The sequence below is a fragment of the Trichosurus vulpecula genome, chromosome 5 (assembly GCF_011100635.1).
Source record: "Trichosurus vulpecula isolate mTriVul1 chromosome 5, mTriVul1.pri, whole genome shotgun sequence".
Taxonomy (NCBI): Eukaryota; Metazoa; Chordata; class Mammalia; order Diprotodontia; family Phalangeridae; genus Trichosurus; species Trichosurus vulpecula.
In genome coordinates this window covers 138281404-138301203 of record NC_050577.1, presented here as the reverse complement: position 1 = coordinate 138301203, position 19800 = coordinate 138281404, and positions in this window count along the sequence as shown.

Here is a 19800-nt window from a genome sequence, read left to right as displayed (position 1 = left end):
CTTCTTTACCCAGTCAGAATTTGCTGAGTACTTATGCAGTAAGATGAGGGGAAACACCTACATAATACACTCTAGATGTCTGAGCATCACCTTTATGTCTAAAGTCATGTTTCCCACTATGTATAATGTGTAACCCCCAGCATCAGAGGGAAGGAAAGGAGACAAGCAGTTATTAAGCTCCTATGCTGTGTCAGGCACTGTTAAATGCTTTACAAATATTTTTTCATTTAATGAGATTATCTCATTACTACTTACAAATACCCTGTGAGGTGGGTCATTTTATTATCCCCATTTTACAAATGAGGAAAGAGGCTAAATGCCTTACTTGGGTTCACCTCAAGTAAGTGTCTGAGGATGAATTTGAACTCAAGTCTTGCTAACTTTAGGCCCAATTCTTTATCCATTGAGCGACCCAGCTGCAGTCTGAGGTAGGTAATGAGCTCCCTCAGCCTCTTAATCTCTCAGAGCGGCTACTTGTTACTCATGCCTTGGCTCTGCTTTTTTGTAGGTGATGTCATTTTTTTACATTAATCTAGGGGTATTATCTTTGTCTCCTGTCAAAATTCATGGCTCATAGCCCCTCATCCCAATGGCTTCTTCCATTCATCCTTCGCCTACATACATTTCACTGAAGGTCAACTGATCAATCTACAAACAATTATTAAGCACCTACTTTGTGCCAGGCACTGTTCTAACCACAAGGGATACAAAAAGAGGCAAAAGACAATCCCTGTCCTCAAGGATGTCACTTACAAAGAGTTTATTTGAAATGAACACTCATGTTAATGAGAAACAACATTGGAATAATGGATGAAAGCTAGCCAAAGAGACTGAAAGGCTTGGGTTTAGGTCCTACCTCTGGCTATGTGACCCTAGGTAAATTACTTAATTTTTAAGGTGTTGATCTGTGTTTGTGGAGGGAGTTTCCTCTTCTGGGGGTTCCCTACATCAATGAAATAAGTCCTGTCCTTATTCCTACCCCCAGCGTTAACAATGTACCTGCATATGCGTTCCTAGCCTGGGATATTGAGAAGCAAGTAACTTGCTCATGGTCATATAAATAGTATAAATCAGAGACAGGACTAGAATTCAGGTTTTCCCAAGTAGTCTAAGGCATGGCCTTTTATCTCCTATACTAAGCTACTTCTTGGGAAAAATATATAGAAGAAGAAAGGAAAAAAGAAGAAAGAAGGAGGAGGAGGAGGAGCAGAAGCAGCAGAAGGAAGAGCAGGAGAAGGAGGAAGAGGAGGAGGAAGAGGGAAAGGAGAAGTTAATTTAGGGCACATTTTTAGGAATAACTTTCTAAAGGTTTTCAGGAGTGTTCTGAAACTGGATTGTTATTTGGCCCACAGTCTTCTTTTAGTTTAGTTTAGTTTTCAACTTGGTTTAGTTTTAATTTAATGTAGTTTTACTTTGTTTTGCTTTGGTTTTCCCCTTCCTAGAAATGTGACCTTCATAGTTTTTTAATTTGCTTCAGCCTTAGTCATAATGTAGAGCAAGGATGGTCTCGAAAACTATTTCTAGTGCTGGTTTAGCAGTTTCTCTTTCTATACTTGATTTTCATGCTAAAAATGCCTTCTGCATTTCTCACATACACCTAAAAGAAATAGCATTACATGCCTAAGGGGGGCGGGGAGGGGTGGCACATCTTAAAAAGAATTAAAATATTGTTTTGTTGATGCTGGTAATATTCATCAAAGCTTAGGCACCAAAATGTGTCTCTTCTTTAAAGACATAGTTCTTCTCTCTTCAATGAATATATTTATCAGACAAATTCCACCTTGACCTACACAATAAACAAAGAGAAATGAACTTGTCTTCTTAATAAATATACCTGTGTTTACATAAGCAAACATATATACATATATTGGCATTTTTCAGTAATGAATTGTGCTACTGAGATTAGAATTGTAGAATTTAGAGTTGAGCCTCCATTTATCAGCATAAAACCTCTTGGAATGGAAAAGAGCTAAGTTATTACCTCAGCCTCTCATATGTCAAAGCTTTCCTCATTTGTCAAGCAGAGTTGGCTGAAAAGGGAGTTCATTCCTTATCAAAGAGTGATTGCCCCAAGCAAGTGAAGTTCCTTTAAGTTACCGTGTTTAGCTGGCCTGTAATTTGGAAGGCTACTATTACAAATTTAGTTTACTCTTTATTGTGAAGAATTAGAATTTTAGTTAAGGTCAGTGTAGTATACCAGAGAGAGATGCAGCCTTGAAGTAGGGAAGGCCTGAGTTGAAGGTAAGTTTCCCCTCTATCACCTCCAAGCTGCATGACCAGGAGCAAGCCCTTTAACCTCTCAGTGGCTCCACAACCCAGCAACTCTCTAACATGATTGTATAAATTACAGTTGAGTTGTATATCTACAGATACACAGATATTGCTAATTTATAGCAGCAGAGGGAGATTCCTCTCTGGAAACTTCCTATACCAAAGAGATCATGCATATGGTTTTTTGAAAATTGCAAAGCCAAACAATTAAAATTCACAATGTTAAATGAATTAAGATGTACTTTGTTCTTTTAGTAAAATTGCTATATACAATCAATATAATAAAATGACAGCAGGCAATTCTCAACTTACAAATGTCTGGTATTTGCAAATAGACAGGGGTTCTTAATATGGAAGTCCATAGACACCCCCTCCACCATCCCACTATGGTAGTGTTCGTATATAGATATCAGAAGGTCCATGAACTTAAATGGGGAAAAACATCACATCTTTATTCTAACCACCAATTGAAATTTGGTATTTCTTTCACTTAATGAAAAACAGTGAAAAGGACTTCATAGGCTTCAATGGACTGCCAAAGCAGTCCAGGATTCCAAAACCTTAAGAGCCCCTTCTCTACTGTCCCACGTGTATAGAGGCCTGTGTTAAAGCTGTCATCATGTGAACCATCTTGGGGGAAAAGCAAAGCTTTTATAGGATTTTATAAAAGAGATCAGAAGTGAAAGAGGAAAAGCAATCCATTCGGAAAAATTCACATTAATTTGAGAATGATGGCTAGCCACTTTACCATTTAAAATTTAAAAAGATAAGATTGCTGTTAACTCCAGGAAGCTATTCAAAAAGGGAATAGCTTTGGGAAGTTGACTTCTTGTGAAGAACATACCCAGAGAGGGTCGGCCTGAATATGTGATGGTTACCTTGGACAAATGTATCTTCGCAGAACCATCTGAATTTTTTCACTTCACAATATTACATTGCCTGAAATACTAGCCATCAGAAACATATTTAAGATAACAATCTTTTTTTTAATGTGAAGGGTTAAGAGGCTGTCATTCATTCTCACATTATTGTTGATTTGTTCAATCAGATTTCTTTCCTCTTAACAGTTGATTGAAATTGCTTCAATAAGGGAATGAGGGCTTTTATTCAGGGAGAGAGAAGGGAAGTAATTTGAGAAAATGAAACTTTGGCAGGCAGGGTAGGGCAGCCCTTAGAATCATTATTTAGTGGAAAGTTCTTGGGACAGGATGAAGGCCCTGGAAACTGAGAATAGTATAGAGAAAAAACATAAAAGAGATGGGGAATACTAAAAAAAAAAAAAAAAACAACAACAATCCAAGCCTTACCTATTTACAAATTTGCCTAGGGCTAGCCCAGGAAAGAGGATAGAAATGTTCTTCTCATCTTCCCTCAGGATGAAATGACCAGGATTTTGCTCCAGGGCACTAAATTTAGAGGGCACTGAATGTAAGGGAGTGTGTAGCAGCGACGGAGGATGCTGATAGGACTTGTAATCCTCAGCATAGACAACAGATTTGAGCATTTAGTTGGCAAGAATAATGAATTAAAATTGGAAGCTGCTAGACAACAGACTGGAGTGAGCTTTCTCACTTCTAGTCTGGCCTTCCCCCATGCTTCCTGGTAGTCTCCCTAAAAGTGACCTCTGTTGGTCTCCCAGAACCTCAGGCTCTCTAAGTGGTGTTCCCCTTCAAATGAGACATATTTCCTATCACTTATCCCAGGGGCAAAAATGTTTAGTTCAGGATCTGTCTTTCCTCATTGCCCTATACTCTCAGAATCCCAATCTCAGGCTAATATGAAACATCCTACATGTAAACTGAACAGTGGGTTAAATAAGTTTCTCTTCATTGGCCAGGAAATATTACCATATATAACATTATTTCTATGTGGAAATGTATTCTGAGTTACAAATAACTAACACTATAAGAATCTTTAGAGCATAGCTTTTTTCCTAAATTGAAGATTACTAAATTGTACCATGACCTCAGATGATTTGATATATACTTCAAAGGTAGGAGTTCTTACTGACTTAGCTCTTCTACCATCCCTCCTCATGTGTAATGCAACTAACATGGTGCAGTAGCTATAATTATTCTACATCTTCAGCCATCATTCTATAAACATACCATTCTTGAGAAAGAATTTTCATTCTATTATTTAACACCTAATTTCATCATTCAGTCACTCAGTAAATGACTATCTCTTAATTGCCTACTATGTGCCAGGGATTGATCAGAATCCTGGGAATACAAGGAAAGGCAAAAGACAGCCCCTTCTCTCAATAAGTTCACAGTCCGATGGTGACAACAAGAGGAAAACTGTGAACACAGGATGAATTAGAGATAATCTCAGAGGGAAAGGCTTCTTTTCAAAGGTGAAATGAAAACAAAGTCAGGGAAGCCAGGAGGCAAAGATGAGGAGGGAGAATATTCCATGCATGAAGAAAGGCCAGTGAAAAAATTATGGAGTTAGGAGATGGCCTGTCTTGTCTGAGGAACAGCAAACAGACCATTTTCACTGGATCACAGAGTACATGGGGGGAGTAAGATGTAAGAAGACTGGAAAAGTAGGAAAGGGCCAAATCATTGAGGGCTTTAAAAGGCAAACAGAACAATTTATATTTGATCCTGCAGGTGCCATTGGAGTTAATTGAATGGAGCTGGGGAATCAGACATACACTTTAAGAAGATCAATTTGACAGCTGAATGGAGTTTGGACAAGACAGGAGAGAGTTGGAACAGGGAGATCAACCAGAAGGCTATTAAAATAGTCAAGATATGAAGCAATAACAGTCTATATTAGGGGAGTGACAGCATCAGAGAAGTGAAGAGGGATATATACCAAAGATTTTAGGAAGGTGGAAGGGACAGGAATTGGCAACTGATTGAATATGCAGAGTGAGAGAGAGGAATAGAGGATAATAACTAGGTTATGAGCCTGGGTGATTGTGCTCCCTTCAGTAATACAGAAATTAGAAAGGGGCAGGAGGAGTTTGGGAGAAAAAGATAGTGAGTTTGTATTAGACATGTTGAACTCAAGGTAGTTATAAGATATCCAGTTGGAGATGTCCAATAGACAGTTGGAGATATGAGTCAGAAGGCTGGGAGAGAGATTAAGGTGGGAAAAATAGGTCTGAGTCAAGTAATGCTGATTCAAAACCCTTGTACTTATAAGATATTATAAGACAATTTACTGTATGACTCTAAATAGACTTTACAGAGCTTTGTGTTCAGTGTTCTTAGTGCTCAATTACTAAAGATTGGAAGGGAAAACAATAGAAAGGATCATAAATATAGCTCCATTTTGATGAAGTGAAAGAGATATCAGTAGCTTAAGAGAGATAGGTGTTGATTGGAATCTGCATTTATGAAAGGTAAATGACTTCTAATTGCTAAAAGTAAGCAAAAATATAGACAACTATGAAAACATTATACTTTGATTTCCAATCGTCCAAATTGAATATATTTGCTTATTTGACCATTGTTTTCATAAACACAAACATTAGCGTCCTTTCAAATTTCTATCCTGAACTCAGCTCTATGAAAATACATATGTGAATCTAATAATGCTTCCTCCGTAAGTACAATTTGACAGAAAAAAATGCATAATACCTCTGCTCTTTCTTGTTTCTCTTCCTATTTTTCTGACTGATTCTTTAAGATCTTTATCCATATTATGCCCACTGACTGTGAGTATCACCCTCTTGGACCCTCTCCTCTTTTCTCTCTGGCGCTCTCACTTTATGGGAACTATATGGAGATGATAATTTAACACAGCTCCCATGTATTAAATTATCGTCTCTATCTAGTTCCCAGTTCCATCTTTTCAGCCTTCAACTTTCTGTTCTGCTACAGCCCTCTCTTCACTAACTGCCTGTTGGCCATTTCAAACTGGACCCTCTAGAACAATCTGAAATTCAGCATGAGTTGCAAAAGAGAACTCACGTTTTATTCCCCAAATTACTCTTCATTCTAAACTCCCCTAAGACCATCAAGAGCAACACCATCCTTCCAAGTCAACCAGGTTCACAACCTGAGTGTCATTCTCACCTCGTCTTTTTTGACTCATCCCGCATGTCCAATCAGTTGTCAAACCTTGTAATTTCTTGCACACATAGTCTTCTCTCCACTTACCCATCTACCATCCTCATTCAGCCCTTCATTGGCTCTTACCCGGACTATTGAAGAAGCCTTCAAATGAGGCTCCATGCCTCAGGTCTCTCCATATTACAATCCATCCTCCATTCTGTTACTCACGTGATTTTCCTAAAGCATAGGTCAACTTATCCCACCCCTTACTCAATATATACTCCAGAAACCCTGCTAACACTGGGATCAAATACAAAGTCCTTTTTTTGGTATTAAGAGCTCTTCACCACTTGCCCCCTTTCTACCTTTCCAATCTTACATTCTACTGCCTTTATAGACTCTACAATCCAGACATACTAACCTCCTTGCAGGTTCTGGCATGTAACACTCCATATCCTGGGTCCTTGCCCTTGTACTGACTGTTACCCATGCCTGGAATTCTCTCCCTACCAAACCCTGACTCAGATTGTCTGGCTTCCTTTAAGATTCAATTCAAGCATGACCTCCTCCAGGAGACCTTTCTTGTTCCTTCCAACTGACAGTACCATCCCCTTTAAGGTTACCTTCCATCTAGTCTGTATTTATCTTATATGTTCTGATTTATGTATGTTGCTATCATCATTAGAATTTAAGGTTTAATGGCAGGGATTATTTTTCCTTCTTCTTTGTATCCCCAGCACTTAGCATAGTGCCAAACACTTAGCATTGAATGAATGCAAATTGATTGGCTAATTAATGATATATTCTGGAACTAATAACTGCAGCTTTTTACTGACTGCCTATAGAATGGTCTCTGTCTCACAATTTTTAACAGTATGAATGATAAACTCTCAAGCTGCAGATGGTATCTCCTTATATCATCAGTACCTAAAGCCTTAATACTGACCGGAATTAGTACTGGAGAATTTCTATTCATAATAACGGGCCTAAAGGCCTTACAATAGCGTAAAAAGTCTTTTTATATATCAAATGATTTGGGGCTGTGAGACTAAAAGCAGAAATAGAAAGGTGTTGACTAGCCCCCAAGTATGTTGGCTGATTTCACCTTAAAAGACTAATGACAATGACACTTCTCCAAAGCAGTTGCAGTAGTGGCTCTAACAGCAGGAAGCAGCTGTAGGTTAATTGTCAGTAGATTCCAGCTATAAAATTGGAAAGCAGAAGAAGAAACAAGTACACAGCAGAGCTTCAATGTAGACGACATCTACGGAGATTTAGAATAACAACAGAGCAGCAAAGTTCTAAGTCTCCAAGGATGGCGATGTGGAGTGGAATATCAAGAAAAAGGGGGTTCCTGGTCCGTGGAGGTCCTGGAGGTGGAGCAAATGGTACAAAACAAGTCTTCCAGACTTAAAGCAAGATAAATGGCTCTGAAACCTAAACCTTCACTTATCTCAGTACGTGAATTTTCTAGATATTTTCCCAGTGTGTGAAGGGTGACTTTAAACAACTTTCCTTCCCGTGAATCAATGGGACAATGTAGTCATTAGTGTATAGGGAAATGAGAATGATTTAATTGCTTGACTTTTTCTCTGTTATTTTGTTCTGGTATCCCAATTAAATATTTTGCTATTTGATTTATACTTCAATGCCAAGGTTCCCAGAATAGACTCTATATGGGAACTTGAACTGTTTATCACTCCTACATAAAACTCACAGAAGCATAACAATTCTAGAGTGATTGAAATATATGGTATATGAATTTTAAATATAGGTTACAAAGCCTAAGCAGTCATAAAAGGCATGTCTCAATATTTCACATAATTAAAATGTGACTTAGGCATCATCCAAATATAGTTTAATATCTTTATATCTTAGGTCTAAAATTAGACTATAAGCTCTCCTAGGGTGATGCCTTTGATTTGTTTTATGTTCTTTCCCTTATTCCCCTCTTCTAGCCATTCCTCATAATACCAAGTGCAGTGTTTTGCGCATAACTACTGTATAAATGTTACTAACATGAATTATTTAACTAAATTAAGTAAAATCTCTGCCTAGGTAATGTACAACTTGCTTTGAATCCCAGAATGATAACAAATTTAGAGCTCAAGAGACCTTTTAGTTCAATCTCTTCATTTAAAGAAATCTGAGAAAGGCAACAGAGCACTGGACTCAGAGTCAGAAAGCAGCAGGATCAAATCCAACCTCAGATACTAGGTAGCTACATGAACTTGGTGTATTGGCAACCAAAAATGGGCTCCTTAGCACTTAGTCAACAAGTGCCCTTGACTAGTTTGGCTTTTTCCCCTGAACTGAATGCTGTTTGTATGTTGGACTGGAGTAAGCTTGTCGGCCCCTTCACCTTGCTTCCCTTGCTTAAGCTGATGGAAAGAACCTGTGCTTTCCCAGTCAACCCCTTCACCTTGCTTAAGCAGATTGAAAGAACCTGTGCTTTCCCCGGCGTACCTTACACCCCCGCAGAAGCTGGATGGTTAAAAGCAGCTCCCGTTGGAGCCAGAGGCTGCTACAGCCACAGCCACAGCTGAAGCAGGAGCTGCCAGTAGCAGAGCTGACCTACGGGAGGAAGCTGAACAAAGACTTCAGGCCAGTGGGTAATCTTTTTACCATAGAGGGGGAAGCATGATTTTGCTTTATGCAATCATGCTTCTCTGTAGCCTTCTGGTTACTCTTTCAAGGCGTACTTATTGGGCCTGGAAGCTTTTGATCAATATATCAAAATGGGGTTGCTGGTTCATGGGTTGGTTACTGTGGAGCCTAAATATATGTTTTGATTCTTCTGCCTTCTACTTTGAGAGTTTCTTATATCCGGCGGTTCCGAACCTTTCAGACATGTTTATGATCCTCTTTGAGATTATAAACTCTGCCCTCCTAATACCCTTGGGCAAACCACTTAAAACTTTTTTTGTCTCAACTTTTTTCATAATAAAATTTTCACGTGATATCTATAGCATGTATGTCGCAGAGCTGTGAAAATCAAATGACATAATGTGAGTAAATATTTTATAAACCTTAATTGTAAACATTAAAGTGCTTAATAAATAGCACTTATTATTTAGTTAATAACGAATCTGGAGTTCAGACAGGTCAAGCGATGTACCAGAGGTTATACCCAGAACTAGCACTAGAGTTTATAGAAACTAGTTCCTTTGTTAATCAGTTAATTAGCATTTATTACATGCCTACTATGTGCCAGGTACTATCCTGAGTGCTTTTTCATCCTGATACTATTTATTCATTTAACTGGTTTTGGCTACTCCCATGAGGATGATTTTCAATAAGGCATGCTTAGTAGCCTAGTCTCTGGAGAAGCTTTATTAAGCAAACAAAACTATCAATGATAAAATTTGTCCAGAAATTCATAATGATGGCAGTGGTATCAGTCTTGGTCTTTCATACTATTGATTATTCAGCTGCATAAATTAATAACCCTTTACTTTTGTTTCAGGTCTAACGTTTTAGTAAAGACTATATTACTCTCATTGAAGCAACAATTTCTTGTAATCGATTGATAAGGTGTTGAAGAATTTGGCAGGGAGATGACGTAATAGATTGTCATAGGAAAGATCATCTCTCTTATATCTCCTTAAAATAACATAAAATATTTTCCTGATATGATAAAAGATAAGAAGAGAGGAAAGTATGTCTATACACATATATGCAGGTATAGATATATATTATGTACATTTATTTATGCAGATACAGATATACTTTACCTTCTTCTCCCCCCCCCACCTATATGAACATATACAAATATGTGTATATGTGCATGTTTGTATACATGTGTATGTGTGCACAAAGAAATTTTACAAAAAGACTAGCAGAGAGACTGAAGTAACAAGTATACAGAAATGCAGGCCCCAATACAATGGATAAATTCTATGGGACTAAAAGAAATTAGAGATAAATCTTTAGAAGAAAGGAAGGATATAGCAGTAACATTCAGTCCACTAGCACCCTATCCCCAATTGAAGGTAGAGCAACCAGTAGAATCCTCTGAGTGGGTTAATTAAGGAATTTTTTTAAAAAGCAGATAAATTAGAGCTCTTAAAAATAATTTTAAATAGAAATAAACAAAAACCCTAATTGTCTATAAGAGATGGAAGAAAGTGATACCAGAGATAAAACAGCAATCAAAGCAAAATCAAAACCAAAAAGTTAGAAGAATCTTGACATCTCTATAAATCAAAGCAATTGATCTTAGAGACCAAATTCAATGAGATAATCTGAGAATTACTGACAACTCAAAAAAATGAAAATGAAATGCAGAGCCTGAATGCCATAATTCAATAAATTATGAAACAAAATTGCCCTGAAGCTTTAGAAAAGGAGAGCAAAGGATAAATCAATAGAATCTGAAGTATACTATTAGAGAGACCCCAAATTTAATTTACCCAGAAATGTAGTTACCAAGTTCCAGAGCTTCAATGTTAAGGAAGGAATCTTATATATAGTATATGTGAATATATATGTATCAAGTATTTCCAGTATGAATTGCACAAGGCTATTAATGATATGAAATGAAAGAAAAAGAATAGAATATGATGCCTAAGAAAATCAGCTTATACTTCAAACTAATATTAAAAAAAATCAAGATCAACCATGAATGACTTAGCTCTTCTCAGCAATGTAATGATCCAAGACACTTCCAAAGAACTCATGATGAAAAATGCTATCCACATCCTGAGAAAGAGTTTATGGCGACTGAATGCAAATTGAAGCATGCTATTTTCACTTTATTTTTTTATGTTGTTTTTTTCTTTTTGGTGTGTTTCTTCTTTCACAACATGACTAATATGGAAATATGTCTTACATGATTACATATGTAATCTATATCAAATTGCTTACCATTTTAGGGAGGGGGGAAGGCAAGGGAGGAAGGGAGAAAATTTGGAACTCAAAATTTTTTAAAAAAATAAATGCTAAAATTTGTCTTTATGTGTAATTGGAAAAAATGAAATACTAAAAACAAAACAAAAAGGTCAAAATCACAGACTTTCAATCATTCTTCCAGAACAAACCAGAACTGAGCAGGATCTTTGAAATTCAAACTGAGCAAAGGAAACAGATCATTTGGTATGAAATGTCCCAGTGATTACTTTGTGTTTACATACTGTAAGGAGAAGATAGAACAATTGTCCTTAGAAGTACCACTTTGTCTGGGAATCAATGCAGGAATATATTGAGAACATCTATTGATTAATACAATAGAGAGATGTCATAAAGAAATATCCCAGGGTAGAAGAAATGGAAAGATGATTTTCAAAAAAAGTCTGAACTGTATGGGAAAAGGTTACTAATAACTTGTAATAACAGAATTGCAAATGAAACTCTAAGGTTTTGCCTCACTTCTATCAACTTGGCAAAAATGAGAAAAGCTGGAAATTTTATAGGCTAAAGTTTTCAAGCACAATGATAAACTCTTGGTAGGATTATGACTTAGTCTAACCATCCTGGAAAATAATTGGTGGTTATACAACAAAAGGTACCAAACAGTTCATACCCTTTAATTTAGAAATACCACTACTTGGTATATGTCCCATATCAAAGACAAAAACAAAAAGTTCCACAGATACCAAACACTCATAAAAGTACTTTTTAGGGAAGGGATGGCAAAAACCTAGAAACAAATCAGGTGACCATTAATTGGAGAATAGTCAAATGATTTGTGATATATGAATACAATGTAATGTGAGTGAACCACAAGAAATTACATATATGAGTATTACCAGGCTTTGTATGTGCCCAGATTACCTAAAATGGAGGTACCCATTTGGAAGATGAAAAAAAAAACCTGCTTCTGGGAGATCTTCTATGTTCCTCTACCACATGTGTGGGAGGAACTTCTTTCAATTGAATGTGTAGCCTGTAGGCCGCATCTTTAAAACTACCAAGTTGAGATAGTCTATCTGTCTGCCTCTCTGTCTGTCTGTCTGTCTCTCTCTCTCTCTCTCTTACTAGGAGATAAAGATTTATTCATCTGCAACACAGGCACTATGCACTAAGCTGAATATGGGGTGGGAGGGCGGAGATGACCTTCTCTCTCTCCTTTTTTAGGTTCTATGGCCCCAAGAATCAAGGTTGGGTGTTTAGTCTACTTCGTATTTTTCTTTTCAGTTCCAGATGACTTGAACCAGAGGTCCAGGCTGGATATTACTTCCAGCCCTGGAGGGAAGCCCCAAGAAGTTGTTGCTTACAGCTGATGTGGAGGTGTAAGGTCAATAATACCAGCACACAGGAGGGCTGCTAGCACAAGTTCTTTGATCTGTTTTTCTAAAGAAAGCAACTTTAAAGAGTTCATGACCTCACTTTAATTAAACATATATATGTCATTCACTTAGTTCGGGGGGAAAAGTCAGCACCCTGAGCTTCAGAGAAAACACAAACAGAAATTACAAGCAGAAATTATATAAACAGGGCAAATGACACAAATCAGCAGACAAGGCTTCTGTCTGTCTATAGCAACACATACATAGTTACCAGAGAGAAAAGCACCAATATCTGGGTTTTCAAAGCCAGGGGGCTCCTTAACAACTACTCAGAGTGTCATCTGGCCAAATCACAGGAACAGTCTTCCAATGAGTGAGCTCGCAAATGAAAGTGCTAACCTCAGGGTATTTATACTGTTTCCAGTCAAGAACTCTTGATTCAATCAAAGACTCTTGATTCAAAAAAGGCAAAACTCCATCAAAAATACTTGATAACTTTAGTGCTGAGAAGCACTCCAAAAGAGAAATGAGCAAAAATCCCCACTTTGCTTGCCATTACAGAAGCCAAGGTGGGAAGGAGAGGGCTCCTTTGGACTTTGAACTTGATGGTACTATGCTGCATAGAAACTGAGTTCAGCTATGAACCTTCGGTCTCCCTAGAGACAAGTAAATATTCATTTGTAAAATCTAATCTGACTATTAAATGGTTAAATGGAACTAGGATTCAAGGGACCCCTAAAATTGGGGGAACATAATTGATGATGGCTTAAATCAGTGGCAAAGAGAGTGAACACCCCACGCCCTGAAAAAAAAATACTTAAGATTACCGGAGAACCTTGAGGAAATGTGAAATATAACAGAACTAGCTTTCAGGCAGTGGGGGCCTGGGAAGAAATTCAAGTAAATATGGGAAAACTTGTATGAACTGATACAGAGTAAAGCAAGAAAAATCCAGAGATATAATCATGTACATTTAAAAAAATAGAAAAAAGCAACTGAACTCAGAATAAATATGAGGACCAAAGCCGAATGGCTACAGAGGTCAAGTATGACAGCTATGGGAAGGCAGTTGATGTAGCAATTGATTTTACTTGACTTTATCATTTTTTTTATTTGTATAAAGGGGATAGAGAAAATTTTGTGGGAAAAAAAAACATCTTAAAGGAAGATAGTAGAGAAGAAGGGGGAAGAAGAGATTTCTTCCAAGGCCCGGGGAGGTGATCAAGTTCTCCCACCCATTCCACAACATTTATTGTTGTTGTTCATTCATTCACTTATGTCCAGTTCTTCATGATCCCATGGACCATAGCACACCAGGCTATGAAGTCTGTCCAAGCTCATATTTTGTGCTTCCATGACACTATCTATCCATCTCAACCTCTGCCGTCCCCTTCCTCCTTTTGCCTTCAAATCTTTCCTAGCATCAGGGTCTTTTCAAATGAGTCCTGTCTTCTCATTTTGTGGCCAAAGTATTTAAGTTTCGGCTTCAATATTTGTCCTTCCAAAAAATGGTCTGAATTAATTTCTTTACGTATTGACTGATTTGACCACCTTGCTGTCCAAGGGACTCTCAAAAGTGTTCTCCAGCACCACAATTCAGGGCCATTGATTCTGTGGCACTCAGCTTTAATAGCTATGCATTACTGCTGGAAAAACCTAGCTTTACAGGGGAGGAGAACCTGAGGCCTGTAGGCTTTGGCCCTCTAAGTCCTTGGGTGCGGCCATTTGATTGAATCCAAACTTGACAGAACGAACGCCCTAATAAAAGGATTTACTCTGTAAAACTCGGACTCAGTCAAAAAGGCTGCACCTGAAGACCTAGAGGGCCACATGTGGCCTCAAGGCTACAGGTTCCCCACCTCTGGCTTTGCCTATACAGATCTTTGTTGGCAATGTGATACATTAGCTTTTTAGTATGCTGTCCAGATTTGCCATAACTTTCCTTCCAAGGAGCAGGCATCTTTTAATTTCATGGCTGTAGTTGCCATCTGCAGTGATCTTTGAGCCCAAGGATATAAAGTCCGCCATTGCTTCCATTTCTTATCCCTCTATTTGCCAGGAAGTGATGGGACCAGTTGCCATGATTGTAGGTTTTTTGTTAAATTTTTTATGTTATGCTTCAAACCAGCTTTTACACTCTCCTCTTTCACCCTGATCAAGAGGTTTCTTAATTCTTCTTCACTTGCTGCCGACAGAGTGGTATCATCTGCATGTGTGAGATCATTGATATTTCTCCTGGCAACCTTAATTCCAGCTTTTGATTGCCCTTCTTTAGGATTTGGAGAAGGAAATGGCAAATCACTCCAGGATCTTTGCCAGCATCTTTCCCAAATGGGATCACAAAGAGTCAGACACAACTGAAATGACTGAACAACAATAACAAATTCTTTAGGATTCAGACATAAACTGATCTTTACCAATCCAGTGGCCACTGTTGAGTTTTCCAAGTTTGCTGGCATATTGAGTGCAGCACTTTAACAGCATCATCTTTTAGGATTATTAATAATTCATATGGAATTCTATCACCTCTACTAGCAGTGCTTCCTAAGGCCCACTTGATTTCATTCTCCAGGAGATCTGGCTCTAGATCAGTAACCATACCATCATAATTATTGGTGATATTAAGATCTTTCTGGTATAGCACTTAACATCTCTTCTTAATCTCTTCTACTTCTTTTAAATCCCTGTTATTTTTGTCTTTTATCATGCCTATTTTTGCCTGAAACATTCCCTTGATGTTTCTAATTTTCCTGAAGTGATTTCATACCTTTCACATTCTTTTCTCTTCTATTTTTTTTGCATTGCTCATTTAAGAAAATCTTCTTATCTGTCCTTGCTATTCTTTAGAATTCTGCATTCAGTTGGATATATCTTTCCCTTTGTTTTTTTTTCCCTTTTCTTTTCCTTCTTTCCTCAGCTATTTATAAAATCTCATCAGACAGCCATTTTGCTTTCTTGCTCTTCTTTTGCTTTGGGATTTTTCTTGTCACTTCCTCTTGTACAATATTGTGAAGCTCTGTCCATAGTTCTTCAGGCACTTTATGTACCAGATCTAGTCCCTTAAATCTTTTCATCACTTCCAAGTCATATTCATAAGGGATTTTATTTAGGTCATACTTATATGGTCTGATGGTTTTCTATACTTTCTTCAATTTAAGTCTGAGTTTTGCAGTAAGAAGCTCATGATCTGAGCTGCAATTAGCTAGAAGTTTTATTTTACCAGACTATATAGAGCTTCTCTGCCTTTAGCTACTAAGTATACAATCAGTCTGATTTTGGTATTGACCATCTGGCCATATCCATGTGAAGAGTCACTTTTGGGTTGTTGGAAAAGAGTGGTTGCTATGACCAGCAAGTTATCTCAACAGAACTCTGGTAGTCCCTGCCCTGCTTCACTTTGTACTCCAAGGCCAATCTTGCCTGTTATTCCAATTAACTTTTGATTTCCTATTTCAGCATTCCAACCCCCTGTGATGAATGTGACATCTTTTTTTGGTATTATTTCTAGAATATGTTTTAGGTCTTCATAGAAGTGGTCAACTTTGCCCTCTTTGGTATCACTAATTAGAGCACAGACTTGCATTACTGTAATGTTGAACAGTTTGCCTTAGATTCAGACATATTCTGTACAGCTTTTATCACTGTTTTATTGACTATGAGGACTATTCCGTTTCTTCTAAGGGATTCTTGCCCACACTAGCACATGTAATGATCACCTGAATTAAATTCACCCATACCCATCCATTTAAGTTCATTGACATTCCAGATGTTGATGTTTAATTTCCCCATCTCCTGTTTGACCTCATCCAGCTTACCTTGGTTCATAGATCTTACATTCCAGGTTCCTTTGCAAAATTGATGTTTTCAACATCTGACTTTCCTTTTGTTGCTAGACATATCTGCAACTTAGGTTACTTCTGACTTTGGCCCAACCACTTCATTCTTTCTGGAGCTACTTGTAGTTGTCTTCCACTCTGCTCTGGTAGCCTATTGGACAACTTCCAATCTGAAGGACTCATATTCCAGTGTCATATCTTTTATCATTTTAACACTGTCCACGAAGTTTTCTTGAAAAAGATGCTGGAGTGGTTTGCCATTTCCTTCTCCAGTGGGTCACCTTTTATCACAACTCTCCACTATGACCTGTCCATCTTGGGTAACCTTGCAGGCCATAACTCATAGTTTCGTTAAGCTATGCAAGCCCCTCTGCCACAACAAGGCAGTGTGCCAAAATTCACAACTTTTAATAGCTACCGTTGCTCTCTAAGCTATCATGTGGTAAATTTTACTTTTAAATCACCAAAATATCAAAGTGAAACTCAAAGCACAATTCCTGAATATTTTGGTGATATTTGTTTGAGGATTTGAGTTATTACAAAGACAAATTACATCCAGCCCAGTCTTGGGCAAAAAGTGAATGCTGGGAGTAAATTATTGCTATGGCTTCTTTGGATATTTCAAGGTAAAGGGCTTTCTCCTCTGGGGCCATAGTTTTATTTTGTTTGTTTTTTTTCTGATCCTCTGTCAGTCTTCTCTACATTGTTATAAGAACCATTCTACATATGTGGATCACAGCATAAAACTTTGGCAGTATGAAATTTGAGACTGTTGTTCCTATTCACATAGTTCAAAAAAAGATGTTTATTTCTGACTTCTGTCTTCATCAATGAGACTCCCATTCTGTAAGTGTTCTTTAGAGATTTAAGAGCACTAAATGGTCAGAGAGTGAATACTTGAGCTCCTATACCAACCCTTCTGAGTACTCCCTGGATAGGGTATATAAGCTTACCTCATGGACAGTCTTTTCCACGTTCATAATTGGTCGTTGAGACAATTGATCTTTGCTGCATTTTCAAGACCCTCGGCAACCTTGCAGGGGTGGGGATGTATGTGGAGATGGATATTGGATCAATTTGAGCAAAACATGGCACATTTACATAGTGATGATTTTTTTAAGAAAAGGGGTAATAAATTTTTTGATAAAAGATAATACAAAATGAACAATTTAATCTTGAGTATTAATGGACTAAATCTACCCATAAAATGGAGCATAGTTACAGGATGGATTAGAAAATAGAGCTCAATAATTTACTACATATAGGGGACACATGGATACATATAAAGTGATGAACTTGGATTACATTTATTATTTTCATTTAAATTAAAAAGTCATTTATGATGTCTACTGTCAACAGGATAAAATACAGTCAAGAGACATAAATTAAGAAACTATATTTTGCTTAAAGGATCCATAGACCATGAAATAATACCAATATCAAGTAAGTATGGACTGAATGACATAGCAACTATGTACCTAAAGGAAAATTTAACTGAAATGCAAAAAGGCCTTGAGAATAAGATAATAATTATAGATGACCTTAATATTCTTCTTTCAGAGTTTGATAAATCAAAAAAAAATAAAAGAAGAAAATTATGGAACTAAAAAGAATGTTGGGGGGAAGAAAAACTAAATCTGATGCAAGAGAAAGAGAATCTGAACAATCCTGTCTTTGAGAGAGAAACCCAGAAAACTATATATGAAATCCCAAGGGGGGATGGACCTTTGTCCCAGAGAGATTTTTCATATGAATTCTGTAAGACATTTAGAGAATAAATATCTCCTTTACTTATGTGGACTCTTTTTTAAAAGAAAGAAAGGGAAGAAGGAGTTACTTATCACCTTCTTTCTTTGAGAGAAATATGATTCTGAAATCAGAATAAATGGACGTATATATAAAAAAGAGAATTATGACTCTTGATGCAAAAAAAAATTAAGTAAAGTTGAGTAAAGAGAATTAGCAAGTATACACAAAAATAATCATCCTGGCCAAACTTATATCAAATTTATATCATGAGTTAAGGAATAGTATTAGGCTAGCTATCTGTTTAACAAAAATATAAAAATCACATGATTATTGAAATGAATGTAGAAAAAAAATCTTTGACAAAATAGGGCATGCATTTTTGTTAAAAGTACATAAAAATAGAATTAAAGGTAGAACTCACTGAAATCTTTCCCAACAAAATTAGATTGCAGCAAGGATGACCAGTATCTCCACTATTATTAGACATAATACTAAAAATTGTATCAGAAAAATACTTATAAGCAAAAATAAAAGTCAAATTATGCTATTCAGAGACAAGATGATAACTTACTTCAACGAAAAACCAAGAGAATCCCCAAAAAATTAATCAGAAATTAGTTTCAGTAAAGTAACAGTATATACAATAAGTTCACAAAAATTTTAAGTTTTTCTGTTTGTCATCAACATAAATGAGGATTAAAAGATTGGAAGAGAAATTACAATTAAAGTAACAATAGAATGCATTATATATTTTAGAGTTAACCTAACATACACACAAGACTCAAATAAAACTAAAGACAATGTTCACAGAAATAATGGAATATCTAAGTAGACATGTGTTCAATATACATTGTTGTACATTTTATACCCTGCTATGTAAAGATACCAATATTACTTGAAGAAAATTATAGGCATAGTGCTATATAAGGGCAATGACTACATTAAAATTTAGCAGAATTAGACAAAATAACAAAAAAAAATCCCATAGAGGAACAAATGGTCAAGAATATCAAGGAAACTAATGAAAAAGTAGGAATGAAAGAAATTAAGTTTGCATTACTTAGACACTCTCTAGGCAGTCCAGTCTTTAATAAAGTAAAAATCATTACTTGGGAAAGGGCTTTTATTTTGAAAGAACTGTTTGGAAAAATGGAAAATATCTTGGTGGAAAATAGTTTTTTGACCAAATCACACACCACTACATCATATTGAAACTCCCATTATATGTTTCAAAATAGCAATTCATCCTTAGTTTCAGATTTATTTCACAACCGTTGTCATAATATTTGAGCTTTTTAGGGGCTTTTTATACTTTTCTAAAATAATTTGATTGACAAATGTGAGCTAGATTCATAATTACTTAACTATCATTTTCTTTTGTTATAGAAATTAATTTATTGAAATGTCACTATAAATATATAATTTAATATTTATATGCATTTAATATATTGTGTGATGTTGCTATAAATCATAATGCAATACTCTACATATAGCATAAGTATTATAATTATAATCTGTCTAAGGGGAAAATTTATTTTAAAAATGACATAACATAGTCAATAAGCATTTATGAAGTGCCTTCTATGTGCTAGACAATGTGCTAAATTCTGGGGATACAAAGAAAGGAAAAGATAGTCTCTGCTCTCAGGGAGCTCACGGTCTAACAGGGAAGACAATATGCAAAAACCAAGATAGATACAGGACAAA